Below are 9,900 nucleotides of genomic sequence, written 5' to 3'. Positions count from 1 at the left end.
TAAGGTCGCTAGTAGTGTTGATTACTCTTTGTAGTTGATGCTAGTTGGATTACTTGGTGGAAGAGTTTATTTTCAGATCCTTGATGATGTTCGTTACACCTCTGATCATGATTATGATTATGCTTTGTGAGTAGTTACTTTTGTTCCTGAGGACATGGGATAAGTCATGCTAATAATAGTCATGTGAATTTGATATTCGTTCGGTATTTTGATATGTTGTATGTTGTTTTTCCTCTAGTGGTGTTATGTGAACGTCGACTACATAACACTTCACCATATTTGGGCCTAGAGGAAGGCATTGGGGAGTAGTAAGTAGATGATGGGTTGCTGGAGTGACAGAAGCTTAAACCCCAGTCTATGCGTTGCTTCGTAAGGGGCTGATTTGGATCCACTAGTTTAATGCTATGGTTAGACGTTGTCTTAATTCTTCTTTCGTAGTTGCGGATTCTTGCGAGAGGGGTTAATCATAAGTGGGATGCTTGTCCAAGTAAGGGCAGTACCCAAGCGCCGGTCCACCCACATATCAAACTATCAAAGTAACGAACGCGAATCATATGAACATGATGAAACTAGCATGACAGAAATTCCCATGTGTCCTCGGGAGCGCTTTTCCTCTTATAAGACTTTGTTCAGGCTTGTCCCTTGCTACAAAAGGGATTGGGCCACTTGCTGCACCGTTGCGACTACTTGTTACTTGTTACTTTTCGCTTGCTACGTTTCACCTCACTACACCATCACTTGTTACCGCTACTTTCAGTGCTTGCAGTTATTACCTTGCTGAAAACCATTTATCAGAGCCTTATCCTCCTCGTTGGGTTCGACGCTCTTACTTATGGAAAGGACTACGATTGATCCCCTATACTTGTGGGTCATCACCTATAGATATAATCATTGCCATAGATGACGTCACAACTTTGCGCGGTTCTATCAATTGCTCAACGGTAATTCGTTCACCCACCGTCTACTTGCTTTCATGAGAGAAGCCACTAGTGAACACTACGGCCCCCGGGTCTATTCACAACTCTCATCTCCACTTTCGCTTTTACTTTGCTTTGTTTTCTTTTTGCTTTCAGTTCTAACTTTGCAAACAATCTATAAGGGATTGACAACCCCTTCATAGCGTTGGGTGCAAGCTCTTTGTGTTTCTGCAGGTACTTGTGACTCGACGTGCACCTCCCATTGGATCGATACCTTGTAATCAAAACTGAGGGAAATACTTACCGCTGTTGTGCTACATCACCCTTTCCTCTTCAAGGGAACACCAACGCAAGGCTCCAAGGCCACGGGAAATCCTTTGCATATTTGCCAACGAAGTCCCTATAGGCGTAGCTCGTGACAGAAGGATTCTTGCCGCCGTTGCCACGGAAGGTCAGTTGTCGCAGTAGCAACTTTCCACCTTCAGATCTCACCTTGCAATCAATCGTGAAGGGATTGACAACCCCTTTGTAGCGTTGGGTGCAAGTTTGCTGTTTTTGCGCAGGTACTTTGGAGACTTGGCTTGATACTCCTACTGGATTGATACCTTGGTTCTCAAACTGAGGGAAATACTTACTGCTACTGTGCTGCATCACCCTTTCCTCTTCAAGGGAAAAACCAACGCAAGCTCAAGAGGTAGCAAATACCTTCGGGTTCATAGAGAGCGCCGCCGCGCTGTCGTCCCTCTCCTCCTCGTCGGTGCCTCCCCGTCGAATCCGAGCATGCAGGGAGGATGCTGGATCCTCCCTCGCTCCATTACCGGCACTAGGGAGGTGGATCTCCTCCTCTGGTGACCTCTCCTCGCCATCGTCTTCTCGGGCGGAGCAGAGGAGCTCGTCGCCGTCGACCTCGCCTCTCCCTCCTCTTCTCGGCAGCACGGACTCCTTCAAGCACCTCTAAGTGAGCCCCCCTTTCCTTCCCCGCGCCTAAAAGCTGCCCTGTTGCCAGAATTACGCCGCCGTCGTGTCCTTCTCCGGCCAGTTGCGCAGCCACGTCACGCCGCCATCTCAGGGCCCCTCCACGTGGGTTAGCCACGGGAATGGGTTCCCCCATCCTCCCGTGCCCCGCGCCATAGTAGCCGTAGGTGTTAGAGTCGCCGGAGCGCCGCCGGGAAGTCTCCCCTTTTCCGGACGCCGCGTGTGTGTAGTAGGAGCAGAGGGGGATGCTCAAAAGAGCACCTCCCCCCTCTCTGTTGAGAATCGATTGTGTAGCAGAGTGATAAGGGGCGCGTTGTTGATTCAGCAGGTTGTGGGATCGATCCCCGCGAGGCCCCCTTTTGTTTTTCCTTAGTTTTTTCCTGTGCAGCGCTACAGAGGAAGCTCACCTTCTCTGTAGCCCCTCTCTGGTCAGATTCAGTGATGTAGCGTAGTGGTGTGTGCTTGTGGTAGCACTAGGGGATCCTGGGTTCGAGTCCAGGGGCTCCCCATTTTATTTTATTTTTTTGTTCCCTGTTCATTCTATTTTTCTTATTTCTTTTCTTAGGCAGCAAGCATGCTTGTTTTCTTTTAGCTAGAGCATGGTGTGTATTTATTTTAATGCTTAGGATACCATATGTGTGTGTGTGTGCAAGTGCATCTGTATGCACTAGTGTGTAGGTGGTGTGTGCACTAGGTGTGTATGTGTGTGGATTGTGTGTGTGCACATGAGTGAGATGTGCACATATGTGAGTGTGTGTGTGTGCATGTGGTTGCACATGCATATGTGCAAGAGGGCCTAGCCTCTCATGATGCACCTCTTGTAGTGTGTGTGTGTGTGAGCACATATATGGTGTGTATGTGTTCATGCATGTGTGTGTGGGCATGAGTGCACATATGCACTTGTGCATGAGGGCTAACCCCTCATGCTTGCCAATATGGAGTGATGTGGTGGTGTATGGGCCTTCTGTGTGTGCATATGTAGGTGTAGATGTTACTACATGTGCCATATTAACATGTGATAATGTTCCTATATGATCATATTGGATTCTAGGTTGTTTTTTGAGCTAGCTTTGTGCCTAGATGTTACATGCAAGTACCCATGTATTATATATGTTTTGGGGTAGAATCATCCCAGGAATCCACTGGTGCAATCAGATTTCACTTTAGATAAACTTCATAAACTGTCATTTTTCTAACATGATGCAGTGTTTAGTGCTTTATATTATGTGGTGCCTTGACCCTATGAGGACGAATCCTTGATGTGGCAGTAGTGGGTAAACCCCTCTACAGCATGGGGTGTTTGTTTTGTTCATAGGAATTAGTATGCACCTTTTGTGCCTTGTCAAAGTTGACACTTGGCTGAAACTGACAGCTTTGTGAAAATCTGTGATTTTCACCAAGTGTGAGAATCTGCTGTTATTTTCCTCTGGTTGCACTAGCTCGTGTGTTGGGAATCAGCCAATGCAACAAACTAAAGTTTGTGAGATTTTGTGTTTGTCTAGCTCCCTGTTAAATTTCATGCTTATTCACTTCTTGTAGATATCATTTTGGAGGCTGCCAAAATGCTTCAGAGCATAATCAGGTGGTGAAAATCTGAGATTTTCACCAAGTCCTAGAATCTGTAATTTTTGTCCAAGTTAGTGCCTGTAGATCTGCTCATGTGTGACTCCTTTGTATTAACTTCTTGCACAGGGTTGTAGAGATTTTGAATGGCTTTTGCCTCATATCTTGTTTGGCTCATTTGGGTGGCTGTAGGTACTTTAAATGTTGTGGACAAACTGCTATGATGCTGTTAAAAACAGATTGCATGTTTTTGTTGATTTGACGCTTGTGTGGGCATTGTGGATGGTGTGGTGTGTTTCCATGCACCACCCCAGTTATATTTGATTGTTTGATCATGTGGACACCTGGTAACACCAGGAGAGTGACATTGGGGTGTGCTTGTGGTTGATTTGAATCGTAGGTCTCCATATCTTGTTTCATAGTTTCCGGTTGATCCGTAGCTTCGTTCTCTACGTTCTTTATATGCTTTTGCTTCGTTTTCTCGTGATGCACATGTTCATGCCATCATCATGCATGTCAAGATAACTTAACATGAAGTTCTGTCCAGAATTCTATTAACTCAACTAATGCATATGGAAGTGACTAGAATAGTGACACATGCTTCCTTCTTCACTCATGCATCATATTGTTTGTTGCATCATGTTGTGTTGGTGTTCATTGGTTGTTATTTTATCTTGGGTAGCATCGGGATCGGAGAGCGAGTACGTGGATTCTGGAGAGTACGTGCAGGAAGATCAAGAGTTGTTCCAAGCTGAAGACATCACAGGCAAGATGACCGTGACCTTGATACCTTATCTAGCTTTGTTATGCTTAGAAACACATTTCCTTTCGATACATGCTCTCTGCCTACCACTTGATAAATATGCCACATGTCATTGCCATGAAACCCAAACACCTTCCCCTCCTAGCTAATGTTGTTTGGCTAAGTAGGCTTGCTCAACTTCTAATGAATAGCTTTGCTAGTTGCAGGTGCCAGCTGTCTCATGTGATAACATGAGTATTTTGATATCATTTTGTTTAATATGTTATTTAATTAATGCACCTATATACTTGGTAACTGACGGAAGGCCTAGCCTTTTGCCGGGTGAATTGTTCTGTTATTGTCGCCTTAGTTTCGGTTACCGGTGTTTCAATCCATAACTGATCGCTCCTAACACGTTCGGGGTTGTTATGGGGACCCCCTTGATAAATCGTGTAGTGTTAAGGCTTGTCTGGCAGGACCCAACATTGGTTTTAATCTGCTAATGACCTTATAATAAAATTGCATAGGGAATAGCTACCCCGAGGATTTAATCAACAACCCGGGCCAGTGCTCCTCATGAGTGTTGGTCCAAACTAAAGTCGTGTGCGGGGCCAACCCGGGGCAACTCGGGAGATTTCTATCAGGCCGCTGTACGCTGCGCTCATCCGACCGTGTCCAGAGAACGAGATACGCGGCTCCTATCGGGTTCGTCAACACGTCGGGAGGTCTTGCCAGATTTGTCTTACCTTAGCAATATATCTTGCGTATAGGAATCCCGGTGAAACTTTGGGTCTCCTCAAAGTTGAGGTTTTCCTCTAAGGAATCCGACAAGATCACGAGATTCGTGATAGAGGATTACTTTGCGGCCTGTGGCAGTTTGTGATGGACTAGTTGGAGCACCCCTGCAGGGTTTAATCTTTCGAAAAGCTGTGTCCGTGGTTATCTGGCAAACATGGATAATTTGTTAATATCCGGTTCTAGACAACTTAAAGTAACTTTAATAAAACTGTCAACTATGTGCGTAACCGTGACTGTCTCCTCGAAGACCTCTCTTCGATCGGGAACAAGGTGGGGTTATGTTTGACGTAAGTAGGTGTTCAGGATCACTTAGTGATCACCTAGTCTCCAAAAGCTTGCGTAGACCACCATATAAATTACTCCGATCATCGTGAGTTAGCCACCATATATGCTTAGGTTGCTGTAAACCTATACACTAAACCTTCCTCATCTAATAACTTGACTAGTTTCAGTACCAAGGTCATTAGATTGCTGAGTCCCCGTGCCTCACAGATTACTTCAAACCCAAACAGGTTCAAGTACGCCCGATGCAGGAGATCCTGATGGCAACGAGCTGAAGCGGGAGTACGATGAGGACTCTGACCGGTTGTATGTGAAATATCCGGAAGACTGCGGCCGTGGTCATGATCGTGGGATAGCATACAGGATGTGTTAGATCATCCGTTTTCTGTTTAAAGTCTGTAGCTAGACTTGCTGCTACTCTGAATAATGTGTGTCTGTAAGCTATGATATATTCTTAACATATGGCAAGTGTATGCCCTACTTGTTAATCTTTATTTATGTAATGTGATGATTATCCCGTTTGCGAAACGCGAAGATACGCCCCTTTCCTCTTTTGAGGCCTCGCCCCCAAATAAGGAAAGGGTCGTATCTTAGTCGTTACAAGGTGTGCACACAATCACTTATGGGACCTTTGGCCCCTTTGTGGTTCTGCAGGGAGGTCGTGTGTCACAAAGAGCAGAAACTACGAAGCAACACGATGATGAGACTCAGGGCATTTTTACCCAGGTTCAGGCCGCTGTGAAGTGTAAAACCCTACTCCTGCTTTGGTGGATTGGTCGAGGAAGATAAAGTTGGCACGGAGTTCTGCCCGGCAAGGGTTGCAGCGGAGAGCTACCACGTACGTACAAATGCACTTGGTTCTAATCCCGTGGAGGTTCGAATCTACCAAGTGTCGAAATACTTTGCTAGGTTGCCTTGGGCCTCCTTTAATAGCTCAAGGGGCGTCCACAGTGGCAAACAGTCATGATCAGATAGCTAACAGTGTTATCATACCTAACTCTGACACTTAAGACAAAGCACCATAAATGCGGCCTTAGGTGGCGAGCGGGGGTGCGTTCCCGGCAAGCTCCTGCCACCTATTAGCTCGTCGTGGCTTGGTGTCCTTACATGCCTCCAGACGGGTGTCAATTGGTCGCAATTTTTCTTCTGGCACGCCGCCACGTAGCCATCTGGGAGCTCAACACCTCATCGATAAGTGACTCATGTAGCAATGTGGTGGAGCGGTGGTAGATTGGCCCACGCTTGCCGGGGAGGTTTATTGTCGGGTCTTGTCGAGGATACTTGTGACTTCGCCCCTGGCAGGTGCCGGGGGTTCTTGACATGTCTTGGGCTGCTAGTGTAGGTCTTGTCGGTGTCTAGTTCCGGCTCGTTGCTTGGGTTGGTGGTTGCCCTTGAGGTGTTATGCTCTTATCGCTTGTGCAAAAGTGAGGGGCACTAGGTACCCCATTACTAGTGCACCAACATGAATGATGAGTGGGAACCTACTATCAAAATTAAGATAAAAAGGTATGAATGCTACGCATTGTGTGACATGGTGCTAGTGTTTCAACTATACCTAAAGCTTTATGTGATGTGCTTGGTCTCACTAATATTGAAGAATGTTCCCTTAACTTGCATCTTGCGGATTCTACCATTAAGAAACCATTAGGTAGAATTGATGTTCTTATCATTGCAACTAAAAATTATGTGCCTCTAGATTTTATTGGGCTTGATATTGATTACAATCCTACTTCTTCCATTATACTTGGAAGACCTTTCTCACGAACTATAGGTGTGATCATTGATATGAAAGAGGGCAACATAAGGTTCCAATTTCCATTAGAAAGGGATGTAACACTTACCTAGAAAGAGAATCAAACCAACTTATGAATCTATCATGAGGGCCACTTATAGAATGTCAAGGATGACAACACTTAAAACTATGCATTATGCCTAGCTAGGGGCGTAAAACAATAGCGCTTTTTGGAAGGCAATTCAACAGTTATCTTAAAATTTTCCTTCACTTTCTGTTAGTGTGTGATAACATGATTATTTCCTCAATATTAATTGTGTTTTATGTTTAATTATTGTTTGTGACAAGTAAATCCTTTGGGGTGATTTGCATGATGACTAGAATCGATACGATGCCAAAACGGAAACTTTGTCGCCCAGTACAGAATTTCTTTGATTTTACTGGAACGTCTTTTTAAGCTGAATTTTTCACAAATTGCAGATATACAAATTCCCCAGGACATCCTAATCTTTCAGAATATTTGGAGTTACATAATTATGGCAATTAAGTATATTACTATAGATTGTTCTGTTTTAAACACATTATGTTTGTGCATGCATACTTTGCTTGTTTTGATTATGCTATGGATTATATCGGGGGGTATAAGCCATGTTGAAGTCAGAATAAAGTACCTTATGCTACAATAAAATAAGAACAAATTTATAAGAGAACCTAAAAGTATTTATTATGTTGCCTATACTAACGGATCTCACGAAGTTTTGTTGAGTTTTGTGTGATTGAAGTTTTCAAGTTTTGTGTATTATCTCGATGGACAAAGGAATGAGAAGTGGAAAGAGACTAATCTTGGGGATTCCCAAGGCACCCCAAGGTAATATTCTAGGAATACTCAAGCATCTAAGCTTGTGGATGCCCCGGGAAGGCATCCCCTCTTTCGTATCAATCCATAGATATGTTACTTGGAGCTACATTGTTATTCATCACATGATATGAGTTTTGCTTGGAGCGTCGATTGCTTTTGTTTACTTTTACTTTCAATTTTCCAGAATCATTGTTTTATGGACTCATCTATTTTAGAGAGAGACACCATCATCATGATTTGTTAGAATACTCTATGTGCTTCCCTTATATCTTTTGAGCTTAGCAGTTGCTCTAGTTCTTCACGTATATCTTTTGAGAATGATGGCATGTAGATTTTATAGAAATAATATGCTCTCATTCTTCACTTATAATTGTTTGAGACTTCATCAATAGTGATAGTAATTTGCATGGGTCATAATATTAGATCTAAAATAATGAGTGTTCAATAAGTGTTAATTAAAACCATCATGTAGCACATATAGAGAAATTGTGGTTAATGATATTGATGAGGTGATATAAAAAGGTGTGAGTGCATAATAATTAATTCAGAGAGGTTTTGGTATTAAGAGATGTCAAAACTTCTTGAAGATCTCAAAAATTAAAAGGGTATGGTGATGATGTGTAAGCATTTCTATTCCTCGTTGAAAACCTAGTGTTGTTTCGAGTTGGAGTCATGCGACGGTTAATTCCTACCAACCCTCTCCCTCGGGGCATGCGATAGTACTTCATTTGCGATAAGAATAAGAAAACTTTGCAAAAATATATGAGTTCTTTATGACTAATGTGATACCATGGACATACGCAATCTCACCTCCTCATATTTGCTAGCCTCTCTAGTACCGCACATAGCCCATTCTCACCTCGAGGATTGTTGCAATTTTCTCCGGTGCATCCAAACCTCGTGACATGATACGCTCTATTGCATATATGACTTATTATATTCTCCTCAAAATAGCCACCGTACCTACCTATTATGGCATTTCCATAGCCATTCCGAGATATATTGCCATGCAAATTCCATCGTCACATCACATGACTAGTTCGTTTATCGTCATATTGCTTTGCATGATCATATAGAGCTAACATAGTATTTGTGGCAAAGACGCCATTCATAATAGAATATGTGGCAAAGCCACCAAATTTCATATGTTGAATATATGTCATTCTAGATCATTGCACATCCTGGTACACTGCCACAGGCATTCATATTGGAGTCATATTGTCTGATTCATCATACAAAGTTATCCATGAGTTGTATGTAAATAAAACTGTGATGATCATCATTATTAGGGAATACTTACCCACTTTGTGCTGTGATAACCCATTCCTCTTCCCGGAAAACCCAACGCAAATCACGAGTATCACTAGTCCAAAAATAATAGTTATTCAATGGATGATAATGAAACCATCATATGGCACATAAAATAGAAATTGTGGTTAATGATATTGATGTGGTAACATGAAAAAGGTGTGGGTGCAACATTGTTTATTCGTAGGAGTAGCGGTACCGAGAGGTGTGAATTGCTTGGTTCTCTGAATATTAAAAAGGCATGGCGGGGATGTGTGAGCATTTCTATTCCTCGTTGAAATCCTAGTGTTGTTCCGAGTCAGAGTCGTGCGATGGTTAACTCCTCCCAACCCTCTCCCTCGGGGCATGCGGCTGGTGCTTTGACTTGTGATGAAACTAATAAAACTTTGCAATAAGTATATGAGTTATTCATGACTAATGTTAAACCATGGACATACACAATCTCCCTCCACATACTTTGCTAGCCTCTTCGGCACCGTGCATTGCCCATTCTCACCTCGAGAAACAGTGCGAACTTCGTCGGTGCATCCAAACCGCGTGTAATCATATGCTCAGTCACACATAGACTTTTCTTTATCTTCCTCAAAACAGCCACCATACCTACCTATCATGGCATTTGCATAGCTATTCTGAGATATATTACCATGCAAATTCCATAGTTACATTATATGTCTAGTTCATTCATCGTCATATTGCTTTGCATGATCATATAGAGCTGATATTG

The sequence above is a fragment of the Hordeum vulgare genome, chromosome 6H (genome assembly GCF_904849725.1).
Source record: "Hordeum vulgare subsp. vulgare chromosome 6H, MorexV3_pseudomolecules_assembly, whole genome shotgun sequence".
Taxonomy (NCBI): domain Eukaryota; kingdom Viridiplantae; phylum Streptophyta; class Magnoliopsida; order Poales; family Poaceae; genus Hordeum; species Hordeum vulgare.
Note: the sequence above shows the minus strand (reverse complement) of the source record.